This window comes from Moschus berezovskii, chromosome 18 (assembly GCF_049115385.1).
Source record: "Moschus berezovskii isolate FMDL1 chromosome 18, NW_MosBer_1.0, whole genome shotgun sequence".
Lineage (NCBI taxonomy): Eukaryota > Metazoa > Chordata > Mammalia > Artiodactyla > Moschidae > Moschus > Moschus berezovskii.
In genome coordinates, this window is record NC_142477.1 from 68,791,417 (window position 1) to 68,809,584 (window position 18,168).

The 18,168-nt window shown below is 42.3% G+C and overlaps 1 protein-coding gene across 2 annotated transcripts in view; it reads right to left on the reverse strand.

The window, feature by feature from the left end:
- Positions 1 to 2,433, reverse strand: part of ZNF366 (zinc finger protein 366) — a 69,621-nt gene extending 67,188 nt beyond the window's left edge. Inside the window, exon 1 of one of the 2 annotated variants that reach the window (XM_055421883.2) lies at positions 2,292 to 2,433. The gene's annotated coding sequence lies outside the window, so the exon portion shown is untranslated. Of the gene's footprint in view, positions 1 to 2,248 lie in introns of both variants that reach the window. The other variant, XM_055421884.2, reaches the window with a different exon arrangement.
- Positions 2,434 to 18,168: the final 15,735 nt, after the last annotated feature.

Below are 18,168 nucleotides of genomic sequence, written 5' to 3' on the forward strand. Positions count from 1 at the left end.
AACAAAGCCTGTGTTTTGATGTTCTACTTGCTCTCATTTAATTCATGTATCAGCCCACAGGACACATCCTAACAGGACTTAACATTTATACAGCAAATTTATGGTTTAGCTATATGTACAACTTTGGCACAAACTAATTAATGCAACCTTCTGTGTGTCAAATTCTGCTCATTTCAAGCTGGAGTTTCCTTAATGATATCACAGAAGAGCCTCTGATGACTCCGAGTAAGAATCACACACTGGAAGTTTCCACAAATGCCAACTCACTCCTTGGAATTGAGTGAAGACAGATTGGTAGCAACTAGGTTAAGCTTGTCAATGACTTTCTTCTTTAGGGAGCTGCATTTTTTCCCCCAGTATCCAACATTCTCATGGCAATGACTTAACAACTCAAATGGAAATACTGAATATATATTTTTTCTTTTACAGAAAAGAAACTATCCTGGGCTCCTTAATCTTGGGCCACAGTGGAGACACAGGCTCAGGAGGGGCTGTGTTCTGTGCCACAGGCAGACCCACCTTTTGCCTTACTTGTCAGTGTGACTCTGCTGTCATTTTTTTCACATTGTGTTGCATCTGATGCTTTTATTCAATAACCCAAATGAGATAGTATCCTCTGATATTGTTCTAACTGGGCATAAAATTGAATATATTATCAAGGAAAAATGAAACTGAAAGAAGCACGAAAAATTGCCGCCCTGACTTTTCTACTGAGTCACATTTGCTGATAAAAGATGAAGAAAAAAAAAATGCCCAAGCTGATCAGTCTTGGCTACCTCTTGACCTGAAGATCTATGAAATGGGGTAAATAAGGGTAGGTGGTAGGGGAGCTAGAAACCACTTTCAGTTATTATTAGTATAATTTTGCCTCCGCAAGCAGGAAAACGCTATCATATCTCTTTCCCATTGCTCATTTTATAGTGCTCCTAAGGAAAGTCTCTTGAAAAAAAAGGAGAAGAAAAAAGAAGTCTGACTAATGGAACAAAACCCACATAATAGTCCAGTTTTATCATATTTTCTTACTCTTATTAAGATGATGGCTCAGTTTTAAATAAAGATTAATTACTTGAGCATGGTTAATGCATAGTCTGGCCAAATTAATTTATAAATGAGAGAACAGCTAATTTTATTACACTCTTCACATCCCAGATGACTTCAATCAGTAAATTTCATAGAAATGAATATAAGAAAAAAACCTCTGCCTGTCCTTTGTCTTTCACCCATTCAACACCTCTCTGAGTTGAATGATTAATATTAGTAAATATACACAGTCTTTCAGAGCAACCTTGCTGGTCTGTTTTTGACAATGTGATCTTGACTCCCTTGTGACTTGCCATGATGAGTTCTTTGTAACATTATACTTTCTGATGAATCTAAATGAAGCAAGATAGACTTTAAAAAATTACTTGTGTGTATAATCTTGACTGGTTTGCTGTATTCTATTTGATGCTTAAAAAACCAGGCACTGGATAAATATTCTTCAATGTTTAGCTTGGTTTTTCACTCCTACTGACGCAAGTGATCGATCTCAATCTTCCTATCCCAGTGGCATGCTGTTTTCCAAAATTAAAGCTACTTTGCCCCTAAACCTTTGCCCTCTTTTGTGTGGCAGACGACATCTTCAATTGACAGTGGATAATAAATTTACACTCAACCCACATGTGGACCCTGAACGTATAAACATACCGCCCGCCCCCCCTTACAGTACAATTCAAAGTGACATTCTCTTCTTTTTCTCCTCCTGCCTCAGTGAGGCAGAATAACAGTCACAAATTAACAGTCCTCCTTGAGGTGGGGGATGTTGAATGAAAAGGAAAGAACAAGAGCAGGCACCTCCATTGAGACAATGGGTAACAAAATCCCCAGAGCAAACCACAGTTCTTAACAGACACCCTGAGAAGGCTCCCAGGACACAGCACTGAGGAAGAACAAATTCTCAGCAAGACACAGCACTCCAGTGGCTCTCGGTTAACCCACCACCTTATCTGTGCCAAAATTCAGATTTAACACAATGTCCTTCTTAGCCCAGTGCAATTCTATGTCCAGTTCTGCCAGGCTCAGCTCTGCAGAACATCAGTATTCTCTAAAAAAAAAAAGACATACAAGCTTCAATTCTGGGCCATCCTTCAGTCACACCCTTTGATTAAGGATTACACCCAATAAGGCATTTTCTGTGGAAGATGCCCGCAGCGACATCCAATGCAGGGACATTGAAATGGAAGTAGAAAGAATTGTGTGGGTGACTTACCAGCTCCTGAGTCTGAGTGGCTGCAGCCGCCCCCGAGGCTTACCTGATCCCTTGTCTCTCTGTCTTTCTCCCTCTCTTTCTCCCTCCTTGGGTACAGATTGCAGGGAACTTAAAGACCTCGCAGGGACAGTGTTTCGAATGACTTAAGAAAGAGAACAGGAACAATACTTCGTTCTCTTTTTCTCAGATGAGTACCTTCGGGAAGAAGGAAGGAAGGGAGGGGAGAGGGAGGAAGTCAACAACCCTTTGCTTTCCTGAAAAAAAATAAGGAAACAGAAGATAGACATCTCATTTTCTCTTAAACAAAATGTTGGAAGGGGCAAAAAAAAAAAAAAAAAAAAATCTTTGAAAAAAGGAATTCCTCAAATATGCTCTCTGCCCTGGGAGCTTTAAAGAGATGAAAAGCCTTACTGGCCTGTCCTGTCCAAACAAATGGTGTTCCAGAAAGGCAGACTCTCCTGAACTTACAGCCTGACATCTAGTTTGCAGAAAAGACACAATGAAAGGGGAACAAATCCGTCTCATCCACTCTGATGGAGGGAAAGTTCGGTCTGTCATGCTAACCAAGGCAAACCTGCAGCCTGTGAGGCCAGACGTGCACAGGTCAGCCCGAATGCGTGGCTCTCCCTGGGCTCTGTGAAACACCAGCATTGCTGCAAGTCTTCAGCCTGACTCTGGAGCTTTCCATTCTTCCAGGATCAAATAACAGATGTATGCTTTGGTCACTGAGCCTCATGCAGAAGACCAAGATTTCATCTTTGTTGATGGGTGAAAAACAACAGCAGCAACTCAGCACACTGCTGCTGGACATAGTTATCTCAGAACTGTTGTTCACGTTGTCATGTCCTTTACATTCCTAGTGCTTTTTGAATTTACTCACCTCTGGAAAAACCGGAAGGTGATTTCTAATTTGTTTTCAGAATACTGCACAGGTCTTAGGTAAGTCATCCACAAAGTTTGAAAAGGAATGGGAGGTTGACTACAAGGAGCTAGATAATGGTGGGACTATTTTTTACCAAGTTAGGGGGTCCTAGGAGTGCAATGGGCAAGCACAAGCTCTGTTTAGGGTGTGTTTCACCCAGGAATAAGCCTGGTTTACAGTTCTGATTTGTGTTGTGTGTCCCACGCCATTCATTCATCTGGTTAAGATCGTTTTTTGCCACAAGCAGGAACCAGCCGCAGATGGTTGTAGCAGCCAAAAAAAAAAAAAATCACAGCTTTAAGTGCTTCCTTATTTCAACCAATGGTGAAAAACTGGGGTGGAGCGTCACACCTGAACACAAGGAACAAGTCAAGTGAATTCAAAGAAAGGATGAATCTGGTTCATTCTCTCTGCAAGATTTTATTGGATTCAGTGGACTATAAGATCCTTCATTTATCCAGTTTTCTCCCCCAAGTAATTATCTATCAATTTATCTCTCTATCTGAATATGTGTGTGTGTGTGATAAAGAATGTGACATTACTCAGTAAATTTGTAAAAGCCAGGACAGTTTTATTCTTTGCATCCTCATGGCACCAATACTGACATAACATGTGGCGTTGGATTTCTGCCATGGGGGACACAACTCCGTCTACAGATGACAACATTGGTCCCCAGACAGGAATCTGTACTCTTTGCCCAAAGTCATACACATCAGTGACCAAAACCAAACAGCTCATCTGTCTCCTGATTCAGCTCTGGTGCTCTTTGCCCTCTGCTGGCCTCTCTCTCCTGCCTTTGTAGAAATGGGAAGGAACGCAAGCAGGAGAATCTGAGAGAGCCAGAGAAGAGCACGAGAGGATGGGAGGGACAGGAGTTGATTCCTATGGAGCAGTAACTACACTGGGGAACAAACTCTGGGTAACTGGGAGGTTTAGGAAGCGCTCTGCTGACAATAAAATGTGGAAGCAAGTGGGAGGGAGTAGGAGCGGGTGAGTGAGGAGAAAGAGGGAAAGGCCGGGCTGGGTTTCTGAGGCCCCAGGCAGTGGAGGCCATGGCGGGGATGAGAAGAACAAAGACGCTCAGGCTGCACTCTCTCTGTTGCTGGAGAAGTAACGGCAGCACCACGCAGCCTCTCCAGGCTCTCTTCCCACTGCAGCCTCAGGGCTGGGCCAGGGCTGAGCCCCAGGAGCCCTGTCAGAATCCAGAGGATTTCCCTCTCAAGTCCGCAGCATGTGGGGACTGTCACGTTGAGGCATGTTGTTTTCTCCAAGCCAGCTGACCTGCCACAGGCAGCGTGGATGCGGCCTGTGCAGTCATGGTTTTTCAAGAGGATTCTCAGCCCTGCCTGTGCCAAGCTGTTCCATTCAGATAGCTCGTTGTCAGCTCCTGTGAGGTTCATAGAATGGGCCTCTCTCTCTTATCCCTGCTCTGTCAATCATATGAAGACGATCCTCTAATACTTGTAAGGTCACCCACCGGGTGTCTAGAAGCTGAAACTCCTAAGTCCCTCCCATCAGGTTTCACGGGAAAGAGTTCGCATCAGGTCACTCAGGCTGGTGAAGCTTCCTCTCCAGCCACCTCAGGATTTATTTAGACTCAGAAGGGGAGTGAAGGGGATGGATGTTTGTATTGCAGACACCTGAGGAAAGTCAGGTGTGGAAGCAGACCATGGGCCAGCCTCTGACCCAGCAGGTGAGCTCACATTGCACTGGCTGTTACAGAGATCATTCGATTAGAGAGGACTATAATATCAGGGGACAAGGATAAACACCAAGGTTAAAATTCAGTGAGACCCAAGACTCAGAACCAGCACTGCAGAAACACAAGCTCTACTCAAAATGGCTTCCCACTTCTGAAGCATCCTAACTGGTACTTTCCCAGCTGCTGATTATCGAGAGCTCTAGGACTATCTATTTACCCCAAGACTCATTCAACCCCTGGCCATAGAGGGTGGGGAAATGATTTGAAATACAAGATAAGTTCAGAATGGGCTTTCCTGATGACTCATTAGGTAAAGAATCTGCCTGCAACATGGGAGTCGCAGGAGACATGGGTTCGATCCTTGGGTCGGGAAGACCCCCTAGAGGAGTGCATGGCAACCCACTCCAGTATTCTTGCCTGGGAAATTCCATGGACAGAGGAGCCTAGCAAAGAGTTACAAAGAGTCCATGGGGTCACAAAGAGTAGGACACAACTTAAGGGACTGAGCCCACACACGTATATTCAGAACAGTATGCAAAAAAGTAAGCGTACACATCAGTGAAATTTTATAAAACAAACATCTGATTAAGAGAAACCTAACAAGAGATCCCTGTGATCCTCTATCCCTCTACTTCTCCTCAAGGGTCACACAGTCCTCAGTTCTCAAACCTGACATAGATACATACTACGTGGTTTGTATAACAGATGGCATTGCATCGTGTTTTCTGTTTTGTATTGCATTTGTGAGATTTGCCTCTGTTGTTGAGCATGGCTCTGTCACTGTCTTCTGGAGAGGATGTCACCCTGTGACTGTACCACACTTTATAGATCCACTCTACTGAGGATGACAGTTGGGTTGTTTCTATTTTGGGGCCATTACCAACAGGCTGCCAGGAATATTCCTGTCCCTGCCAGACGTCTTTTTAAAGCCTGGTGCAGGACTCCCCTCCTTCCAGGAAGAATGTCCACTCCAATGATTCACAGCCCTTTGTTTGGTTTCTTTATACCCACTTCCTCTCACATGGGATGCATGGCATAGATTTTTCTCTTGAATTCAAGTGGACTCAGCTTGAGGACACGGTGATGTCTTTGGAGATGCTGGCAGAGTTCCTGAGGAGCTTCGGAACAGGTTGGGAGTCACGGTTCTCACTTCCTGCTACAACCTGGAGATGCTAGTTCCTGCTGCTCTGAGTCATGCTCCATGTTCTCGCCATCCCCCTTCCCAATTCTATGGCAACTGAGTCTGCCCTCCCTCGTGCAGGCTTCTCACGTGTTAGACTAACGTGCAAAAGAGGGAGCCAAGTCCCACGCCTGAAGCTGCTTTGAAACTTCCTTTGTTCCTTTGATTTATTTTCTTGGTCTTGCCAAGCCCTAATATCCTCCAAGCCCCAACTCCCCAAACTTGAGAACATTCGTTTTTTTCTTTCTTTTTAGTTTCTTTGTAGCATGAAATGATGATATGAAGGACTATAAACAAGTTGCTAAAAAATAAGTCAGTTTTATGGATCTAGTGTCCTCATTTGAGAAGTGGGGACACTAACGTAACACCTATTTTTCATGGTCTTAGGCGTGAAGAAGAGGAGCTCAAATCTTTCCAACACACACCACGCGTCAAGTCTTTGCTAAGCACTCTATGTGTGACAACTTATTCTTATTTACTCATCAAACAGCCCACTGAAGTGGGTGCTATTTTGCTCTTTATCTCCTCCTCTTTTAATAGATGAGGAAACTGAAGCATGGAGGCATCACACTACTTTCCAGTATCACATAATTAGTAAGATTTCAAACCCAGGAAATTCTGGCTCAGAGCCCTATTTCAACAAAAGGTAACTTGCCCTGCCCTCTAAATAAACACTGCCTGTCACATAGTAAACTTGGTCTCTAGAACTGCAGAACATGCTGTACAGTAAAAAAGGCAAAAACATACAGCACAAAGGCGCGTTCTCCAACTGTTCAGTGAGCATGTCTCACGAGCCAGAAGGCCCCTTGCCAGGGATGGGCAATGGACATGTGAATTTTACTTCCTGGCAGAGGAGAGACACTTTCAATTTATTAAAACACGCTTGGGTATCTAAACAATTAAAATTGCAGTCCGCGCTCTGAAGAGGAAATCTAAGAGCTAGGAGAGCTTGTAGTCCGGTACCAAATCTGGCCAAAAGGTCGGGGAAAGTTTCCCTAAGAAAATGAAACGTACATGGAGGCCTGAAGAAGGAGTAGGTGCGCGTCAGGCAAAGTTGGGGAGGCAACAGTCTTGCAAGGGGCAGCCAGGGGGTCTGAGTTCAGATTCTGAGCTTGATCCTCAGATAGATGGGAAGCATGAAATATTTCACACGGGAGAAGGACATACTCAGATTGCATTTCAGAAAGCCTATGTGAGTCACTGTGCAAAGACTGGTTCGTGGAGGGCAAGAGTGGAAGCAGATGGAGAGTTGTAAAGTCTAGTCTAAATGTGGTTGGAACAGAAGGACTGTCAGGAGCTGCAGGTGGCTGTGTTAGTGCCTAGAGAGGTTTGAGAGCCACACTGATATGCTGGGTGACAAGAGTTTATTGGGGAGTGAATATAGGCACTGCCCGGCACATGAACAGCTGGTTTATGAAAGATTCACACTTTTGAACAGCAGCACCCTCTCCTGTGCCCCATACTCCACCCCTTATCTCCAGAGCCTCCGTCACTGAGTACCTACCTGCCTTTGTTCCACCCCAGCCTCCTGTCTGCTTGCCTCAGCGTCACTGTCCTCATGTGTAGCCCAACGCCTACATTTCTTAATATTCGCCCAACAGAGTTTCCTTTCTTCTAGCACAGGGGGTCTTTAACCCTGGGCCGTGGACCAGTAGAGGTCTGCTGCCTATTAGGAACCGGGCCCCACAGCAGGAAATGAGCAGAGGGCAAGCAAGCGAAGCTTCACCTGCTACTCCCAAGATCACTCCCCATCACTTGCATTACTGCCTGAACCACCCTCCCCCCACCTGCCATCCATAGAAAAATCATTTTCTACAAAACCGGTCCCTGGTGCCAGAAAGGTTGGTGACAGGTGCTCTAGCACACACCCAGTGCTGCTCCTGAAAAGCTGGGGGCATTCTCAAAGCTGACCCAGGAGGGGTGACTCTGAGAGATGGAACGGAACTCAGCGTTTGAGCTACTAGGGCTGGGGAAAACACACTCTAGGTATTCCACGTTAGGACCCAGGCTGAAATTCCCTAAGGAAAGTCTGTGAAGCGTGGTAGATGGGTAGTGTTATGAGCTAGTTACAGGACTAAATCTTAAGAGCTGGCCTGTGGACTTAATCACCAAGGAACACATGGTTTCTACAGAAAAATGAGTTCTGAGCTCCAAATGCTTGATATCAGCAAATGAGTATTTTTAAGTTGGGGCTTCCCAGGTGACTCAGTGATATCCTGCTGCCAATGCAGGAGACAAGAGACAGGGGTTCCATCCCTGGTTCAGGAAGATCCCCTGGTGTAGAAAATGGTAACCCACTTCATATTCTTGCCTGGAAAATCCCACGGTCAGAGGAGCCTGGTGGGCTACAGTGCATGGGGTCGCAAGAGTCGGATATGACTGTGCATAGTCATTTTTAAGTTGGGGAGTGGCAGTAGTTGTGTTAAAAAGCACCTGTGGTTTCTTATCAGGCTGGAGGTAAGCAAGCACCCTCCTCCAATACTCACTTCCATTGTTCAGTAGGGCTCATTTTTCCACAATCTTCCTCCACAGTGGTCGTATAGGTCTATTCTTCTACTGACAGGCTCTCTCCAAGTGTCTTGAGATACTATGTTTCAGTAGCACACAAAAGACATGAAACAACTTCATTTTTATACATTATATCAAGCATGATTAGAGTTCCCCTTCCTTGACAGAGTTGGCTAAAGTTATGTGTCATTATTTTCCATGGTCCTCACATACTTCCTTTGGTTGTACCAGACCCAGGACTTTCACAGCCCTAAGAAAATAGCACTAAACCTTGGTGCGTGTTGGCTGATTCACAGTCCCCTCAGAGGTGCCTGGTTCTGCTTGTACCTCTATACCCTCAGTGGCAAATGCTGTCAAAGGAAAGCCCACCCGGTCTTTTAAGGCCATACTAACCAGATCTTTATGGTTATCCTTGTCAACTCTGCAGCACTACATAGGTGAGACCCAAGGTTTCTGTAGCCTGTCTTCTTTCTTAATCTTCAGGGATCCAACTCACAGCAGGGGTCAGGCTTCTCCCTTCTTCAACCCCATTGCCACGCCTTTCAGCCTCCTTGGACCAGACCAAGGATAAACTCAAATATTAAATGAACCAAGCAAGTTCTTTTAACCAGTATCCCATGTGTAACATAACAGGGTGTATTGGGAATCATGGAAAAATAGTCCACGACACATGTGACCATGTAAGAACACAAACCTAATGTGACCAGATAATCTAATTTTTTTAAAAAAATAATAAGCTGAAAATATGAATTTTTAATGTGAAATTTCTTGATTTAAACATTTTAGAATTGAAAACAGACTATTTTTAAAAGATATTAAAGAGTTACCGATCTTTGGGGTGTGACAATGGTGCAGTGGTTTGCTTTTAAAATATATAGTGAAATGTGATTTATTTAAGAGTCTACATGAAAAAGTAAAATTTAAATGTGAAGGGAACTCGGCAAAGGATCATCCAGCCCAGTCAAGCCTTCAGAAGACTGAAGCCTCTGCCATGGCAACCTCTTGAGAGATTCTGAGCCAAACCATCCAGCTAATCTGTCCCTAAACTCCTGACACCATACAAACTGTGAGGTAACATTTGTTTTTGTTTTTTTTTTAATTTATTTATTTTAATTGGAGGCTAATTACTTTACATTATTGTATTGGTTTTGCCACACATTGACATGTCAATGTGTAACATTTGCTTTTTTAAGCTACTAAGTTTTGGGGTGGCTGCCCTGGTGGAACTGCAGGAGATGCAGGTTTGATCCCTGGGTCAGGAAGAGCCCCTGGAGAAGGAAAGGGCAACCCACTCCCAATATTCTTGTCTAGGAAATCTCATGGTCAGAGGACCCTTCTGGGCTACAGTCCGAGGGGTTGCAAGAGTCAGACATGACTTAGCAATTAAACAGCAACAGGCTTTGGGATAATTTGTTATACCTCAAAAGATAATTATTAATAATACACTAGCAGGGAAGGCTGCTGTTTACAACTTTAGAAAACTTTTCAAACCAAAATTCCCACATGGGAATATTTGCTGGTGGTTATCCCAGTTTGAAACTCATCAAAGCCGTTAACTGATTGCTACACTCACCTCCACCCACCACCAAACAAAGGGGGCAGTGTTAAAAGATCACATGCCTATCATATGCTACATGGAATTCCTGAGAAGTGAATATACCCGTGACCCATGGTAGTCATATAATGGACTATTAGTGTTCGGCTCACCATCCATACCATCAATTTGTATCTTTATTTCTCTCCCACTTTCATCAGTGAGTGATACTCTCTGGGCAAGTTCTCGTCTTAGGAGTGTTTTCTTGGTAGATTTTAAATTCTTAGAGGCTGGAAGATCAGCAGCTAATTTGTTTTATGTAGTGGCACAATCTCTACTTAATGTTGTGAGTGTCAGATAAGTCCAGTTAATGCTTCAAAAGCTAGATATTGGAAAGATTTTATTCTATTTGAAAGAAAAAAAAGGATAGAAGCCTTTGACCGAAAAGTAATCTTACTTAGAAACTAACACAGAAAACGAAATGTAAGTTTCATGAGAACCTTGACTTTGCTGGTTCCTTGCTGTATCTCCAGTGTCTGGCAGCCACTGGCACACGGAAGCTGCTCAATAGACACTAGCTGAATGAATGAGTGAGAGCAATGAGACGCCACTGAGGAGGAGGGTGGGATTCCACCCATTAAGCATTCTCCCTTCCTCCATCCCATCTCAAACGTCACCATCGCTGAGGCACTTTGGAGGCAGGCTGACTCCTTGAGAAACACAGTTTTAAGTGTGAGGACTGGGAAGAGCCCCCCAGGTCTACACGCGAGCAGACACGCCCCTTGTCCTTCCACTTAACTGGCCACAGGCCCAGCAGTGGTTTTCCCCACTCTCCTCTTTGGTCCTGATATTTTCTGCAAAATGAGATAGAATCTCCCAGCCTTCATTCCAGCGGTGTCGTGAATCGGAGAGGCTTCCCCTTCTTTTAACATCCAACCCAAAGGAGGCAAATCACCACGTGTGAGGCACTTTGAAGCTGTCAGACTGGAGGCCTCAGAGCTGTGTGACCAGGGGCTCACAGCTTGGCAGTTGACCTGCTGTGACTGATGTTCAAAGCAACTGCCGGGGAATAGCAGGCGCCCTGCACCAAAGAGCCAGCCAAAGATAATGAGGGAGGTGAAGAGAGAAATAATAAAAGAAAGAAAGAAAAAACATGCGGGGCAGGGTTTGGGGTCACCTGGGTTTCCTCTGGTCTCATGTCTCTTCTCTCCTCCTCCACCCAGTCCTCAAACAACCCTCTTCTGTCTCCTCCAAAAGAAAAGTTAAAAGCTTTCTTTTGGGAAAAGAGCCGTTTGCTTAGTCCGCTGCTGTTTACCTTTGGTAGGATAGCCATTGGTGGTGAGTTTAAACACAGGAAAAGGCCTCTTGGTTACAGGAAGAGCTGCAGACAGGTCTGGAAGACTTGCCGCGATGCAGTGGAGACGCACCTTCCTCTCCACGAGCAGCCCTGGGACCAGCACTGGATCCTTGCCTCCGGGGCAGGCAACCGACCTTCAACCATTTCTTGGACTTCATCAGCTCCTCCATTCCTCAGGGATGTTGTTTCCTAAAACACGAAGATGATGAGGGATGGCTGGTAGGACTGAGAAAGGGAAACAAAAGGAGAAAAAGGCTTACATCACAAACAAAAAATCATGACTTTGTTTCCAGTCTAGTATGCAAAACACTAGCAGCAAATAACAAGCAGCAAGCCTTGGGTTAACCTTTGGTGGTCTCATTTATTTTCAGTCATTAAAATCATCCTTCAGTAACTGAAGAGGCCATATTTGCTAAAATGGGGCCACAATTCTGCCCTGAAAATGGAATTCTCTATAACTACCTCCAGAACTGTGTGATTTGTTTGTGAAAGGCAAAAGAAAGAATTAGCCTTCATATCTTTCCAAGCGCTTTCTCAAGAGACATACCCACCCCAAGAAAGGTTAGACAAAATTGTGAGAGAAAGGAAGAAAATAATGCTAAGGAAATAAATGTTGTCAAATAATCAAAATCTTCTGGGTCTTTCCCATTTCCCTCAAATTTCTTTCCTCTAATTCCACTTCAAAAATCCCCCTGGCTTCAAGAAGCACTAGACTTTTTGGTCAGACCATTCTCAAGTTTACCATAAGGATCTCACTTCTCTTTCCCTGATTTCAGAGTGGTTTGGGTCAAAATCTTTATGTCTTCCAGAGAGCCTGTAGCAGACTTCTCCCTCCAGAAGACTTTACCCAACCATGACTGAAATGAAGGGCTGCTAATCTTTCCACCCACGAGCCTCCATCTATCTAACCCTCACTATCAATGAGCTTCTCACATAAAGGGTGTGCATAGAGAAAAGCAGCAATTTCTTCTCCACTGAAAAGTTTCCCCCAGTACTCCGAGTCCACTAAAATTTAACTGAAGTATTTTACCTGGTGTGGGATGAGTGAGTCTATAACAAAATCATTTGGGTTCTTTGAAGAATTTTCTCCTTAACTTCGGTTTTTAGCCATTTGACTCCGATATGTCTTGGTGTGTGCATGTATGTTTTAAAATCTATTCTGTGAGGGGTTTGCTCTTCTCCCGAAGTCTATAGGTTCATCTCTTTCTCCATACTTGTAAATTTTCAATCTATTCTTTTTTTTTTTTCCAAATATTCTTTGCTGCACCATTTTTTCCTCTTCTCCCTTAGTTACTCCAATTGCACATATACTAGACCTTTTGATGATGTCTACAGGTCCCTACAGATCTGCTCTTTTTCTTTTTTTTTAATCTCTCTTCTCTCTGTTCTTCATATTGGATCATTTCTATTGAACTATTTTAAAGTTCACTAATTTCTTTTTTTCCCCCTATTCTTTCTATTATTGTAAAGCCCAACCAGTATTTTTTTTTTTTTTATATGGCAATTTTCAGTTCTAGGATTCTCTCCTTTTTTGTTATTAAAATAGTTTTTTTTTTTTTAGACTCACTTTCTAATCTATCACTACACTCATCTTTGAAACATACATATGATGAATGGTGAGATAATTCTCTTGGTCTGATTTTTCCATCTAGAAGAATAAAAACTTGAGAGGTTAAGCAGATTTACCACGATTGGAGGGGTAGTGAGGAATATAGCCAGGATATATAATATGCTGTGTGTAAGATAGTGAGCAGTGATGGAGAAAAGAAGAGGATAGCAGGAGACTAAGAAGTATGGGAATAAGGGGGGGTTTGCAGTTTCAAATAGGATCTTCAGGGAAGGCCTCGCTGAGATGGTGAAGAGAGAAGAAACATCTGAAACAGACAAGAAAAGAGGGAAAGGCTTTCAGTCAGTGGGAAAAGAAATTGCCCTTAATAAGTTTGATATTTTGTATGTATGTTATATATAGATCACTGGATCTTCCATTATTTTCTTATGAGTTGGTGGGGCAAGTTTATCAGACTGAATTTCAAAGACCAGAAGAAGTCATGACTTCAAATTGTCTTATGAACCATTCATATCATATCATGTTGGGTTCTTTGAAAGGATGAGTACTACAAAGTAGTTTTGTTTCTATAGGATATAGTACATCTTTGGCATGTATAAAGTGCTTTACAGGAACTAACAAACTGATAAGTGTGAATTAGAAATAAAGACTGAAAATTTTTCTTTCCTCTGATGAATAAAAAAATATAACTTTTACTCCCTATAATTGATGACCAGGGAATGTGGGTCAACCCTCCCTCTAAGGAAACCTTAAAAACTGTATGAAATATACAAACATTTCCTTAAAAGCATCCAAATGTTGACAAAATAGTGAGGAGTTTAAAGTCAAAATAGAGAAGAAAAGAACCTGGAGAACAAGACTGATATTCAAATCTGATTTTTCTCTCAGAGCATTTGCAAGTCCTAAAGATACAGCTGCAAAACTGAACTGCACTTTTGACAAACTTCTGGGGCCCAGGAGCAAAACGTGAGACTTGCAACACACCAAGGGTAGAAATTCTAATAAACTGCCTTCACTTTAAACTGGGGTCCCAAAGAGTTGCAGCTTCAGGTAAGGTGAATCATGAATAAACCAATCTCTGCACTGAATTTCCTTCTGCCTGTATAGTATCTGGGTGGGCCCTGGAACCTCAGTCCTTGAACTTGGTTTGAGATGGATCCAGACTGGTAGGACAACAAGTGTCTGGCAGAGGCAAATGAAAATCCTCTTTGGAAGAAGATGCTATCATGCTAAGCCTCAAATTATTCTTACAAATAGTTTTTGAAATATAATGTCCAACACACTGTCAAAAATCACCAGTCATACAGGGAAACAAAACATATTGAGCATGAGCCAGTAGAAACAACAGAAATTTTAAAATAGGCTCATAAGCACTGGAGTTAATATCTGTTGAGATCATTAGCTATGAACTATAAAACCACCTTGCTATGTTTTAAGAAGAAAGCAAGAGAGAGACTCTTGTTTGAGTAAGATTTTGTTTTTGAGGAAGAGAGAGAGCCAAAGGTAATAGTTTTTTAAGATATAATAGCTGAGAATATTCAGAACTAATGAAAGACATCAGTCCATAGATTCAAGAAGCCTAATTGTTTCTATACAGTATATGCAGTCAGCACTCCCAGATACATAAAATCATAGTAAGTCAAAGAAAAAGAACTGTATATATACTGTATATTAAGAGCAACCATAGGGAAAAGGGCATAGTACCAAAGATATAAAGTTAAGTTGATAGTTGATTTCTAAAAATCAATAATGGAAATCTCAAGACAGTTAAATGGTATTATCAACATGCAGAAAGAAAGCAACTGCCTGCTTAGAATTCTATTTCTAGTATGTGTGTGAATATATATATATACAGAGAGAAAGAGCTTGCTCAATAATAAAAATGAATGAATACATTTTTAAACAAGAGAATTTGGGAAATTCTAAAAGATGTATGTCAAAATAAAGTAAAATAATCCAGATGGAAAGTTTGGGATACAGGAAAATATGAAAAGCAAAAAACCAAAGTATCTATGAAATTTTAAAATTATATAGAATTTAAAATTTTGACAACAATAGCAAATGAATTGAGATGTGGTTAAATGGGATTAAAGTGTTCTTATATTTCTGAATTGCATAGGCCAATGGTAAAGATCAATATATACAAAAAAATTTTTATACTAGACTTAGAGAAGTTAATCCAAAGTTAAAAACAAAGTAGTAGATATTAAGAAAATAGTTTTTAATCTAACACTGGAAGAAGAGACAGGAAAAAAATAATAATAATAAACAAATCTTAATCCAAAGGAAGTCGGAAAACAAAGAGTCACAGAAGATGGACTTCCGTGGTGGTCCAATGGTTAGGAATCTGCCTGCCAATGAAGGGGACGTGGGTTTGATCCCTGACCCAGGAAAATCCCACATGCTTCGGGGCAACTGGGCCCATATGCCACAGCTACGGAACCTGAGCTCTAGAGCCTGTGCGCTGCAGAAAGAGAGGCTACTGCAATGAGAAGCCTGCGCACCCCAATGAAGAGTAGCCCTCAGTCGCAGCAACTAGAGAAAGCTGGCTCACAACTAGAAGACCAAGTGCAGCCAAAAAGTTTAAAAACGAAAAAAGAAAAGAATCATAGAAGAGGTTGGACATACTGAAATCATGGAATAAGATGACAGATTAAAACTCAACGATATCAATAATCACATTAAGTAAAAATGGGCTAGTGTTACTATTGCTTAACAAGCACACATCAGAGGGCTGTGAGGAATATTCGGGAGTGTACTGGACAGAGGGTGGCAGGCCTGAATTCAGGTGTGGGTTTAGTCATCAGCCAGTCATGTAGTTCTGAGCAGTTCTCCAGACTTCAGTCCCCGCAGGAAATGAATAACGAATAATGAGTGAACTTCATTCAGCCCTTACAGATACAGAGACTGCTCTCATGGCCTCTTTTCATAGGTCCCAGGTCTTAAGACAGCCTCTTGTTGCTAAGGGCTTGCTACATTCCTAGAAGGAAGGGACGCCCTCTACTGAGACAAAATTGAATTCTCTTAAGCCTTTACCTTCTCCAACACCACAGTTCAAAAGCATGAGCTCCGGGAGTTGGTGATGGACAGGGAGGCCTGGCGTGCTGTGATTCATAGGGTCGCGGAGGGTCGGACACGACTGAGCGACTGAACTGAACTGAACTGAACTGAAGCCTTTGTCAGCTACTGGGCAAGAAGATACCTGAGATGGCACATAGAAATGGCATATTTACGTGGAAAGGACTTAGTTAAACGTCACACAAACACCAACTCAAAGGCCGTGAGTTTGAGCAAACTCTGGGAGACAGTGAAGGACAGGAAAGCCTGGTTGCTGCAGTTCATGGGGTTGCAAAGAGTCGGACATGACTTAGCGACTGAACAACAGCAAACATCCTTTAAACAACCATTCATACTCTCACCAGAATCTCCAACTTGAATTAGCAAATGAAAAAGTACAACCCATTGGTCTGTAAAGAAGGCTGGGTAGAACTTCCAAAGATATTTGTATTTATCCTCTTCCATAAGAAATTTTTATTTATCAACATTTAATATACCTAATGACACTGGTGCTTTACTTGGTCCATATGTAAGATGGTCATGGATCACAGAGCTGGAAGTATCCTAAGGGAAAACTGGGAATCCCACAATGGGAAAGGGTTCACCCTTACACAATCCTGCCTTCATGTTCTTTCAGTGTATTGTAACATTGTACAGCTTGTATGCTGCCAACTAACAATTTGAACAATTGGCTTAAAAATATTCCTGCCAAAAAACTACAAATTGAATAGAATATTAATAGTGCAAGCTTAAACAAAGAACAAGAAGATGGAAGAGCTGACATTTTTCCTACAATTTCATCCATATTACAAAGTAAAAACAAAATAATCAGATCTGCAAAGAAATCTGCCAAAAATACTAAAAGACTGAATCTGTATTTTTGAAATACAGATTTATATGCTATGTCATCAATGAAAGTGAAGTCAAGTGGGACTTGGGAAGCATCACTATGAACAAAGCTAGTGGAGTGATGGAATTCCAGTTGAGCTATTTCAAATCCTAAAAGATGATGCTATGAATGCTGCACTCAATATGTCAGCAAATTTGGAAAACTCCGCAGTGGCCACAGGACTGGAAAAGGTCAGTCTTCATTCCAATCCCAAAGAAAGGCAATGCCAAAGAATACTCAAACTACCACACAATTGCACTCATCTCACATGCTAGTAAAGTCATGCTCAAAATTCTCCAAGCCAGGCTTCAACAATATGTGAACCGTGAACTTCCAGATGTTCAAGCTGGTTTTAGAAAAGCCAGAGGAACCAGAGGTCAAATTGCCAACATCCACTGGATCACTGAAAACGCAGGAGAGTTCCAGAAGAACATCTACTTCTGCCTTATTGACTATGCCAAAGCCTTTGACTGTGTGGATCACAATAAACTGTGGAACATTCTGAAAGAGATGGGAATACCAGACCACCTGACCTGCCTCCTGAGAAACCTGTATGCAGGTCAGGAAGCAACAGTTAGAACTGGACATGGAACAACAGACTTGTTCCAAATAGGAAAGGGAGTACATCAAGGCTGTGTATTGTCACCCTGCTTATTTAACTTATATGCAGAGTACATCAATGAGAAGCACTGGGCTGGATGAAGCACAAGCTGGAATCAAGACTGCTGGGAGAAATATCAATAATCTCAGATATGCAGACAACACCACACTTATGGTAGAAAGTGAAGAAAAACTAAAGAGCCTCTTGATGAAAGTGAAAGAGGAGAGTGAAAAAGTTGGCTTAAAACTCAACATTCAGAAAACTAAGATCATGGCATTCAGTCCCATCATTTCATGGCAAATAGATGGAGAAACAGACTTTATTTTTTTGGGCTCCAAAATCACTGCAGATGGTGATTGCAGCCATGAAATTAAAAGATGCTCACTCCTTAGAAGGAAATATACAATCAACCTAGACAGCATATTAAAAAGCAGAGACATTACTTTGCCAACAAAGGTCCATGTATTCAAGGCTATGGTTTTTCCAGTAGTTGTGTATGGATGTGAGAGTTGGACTATAAAGAAAGCTGATCGCCAAAGAATTGATGTTTTTGAACAGTGGTGTTGGAGAAGACTCTTGAGAGTCCCTTGGACTGGAAGAAGA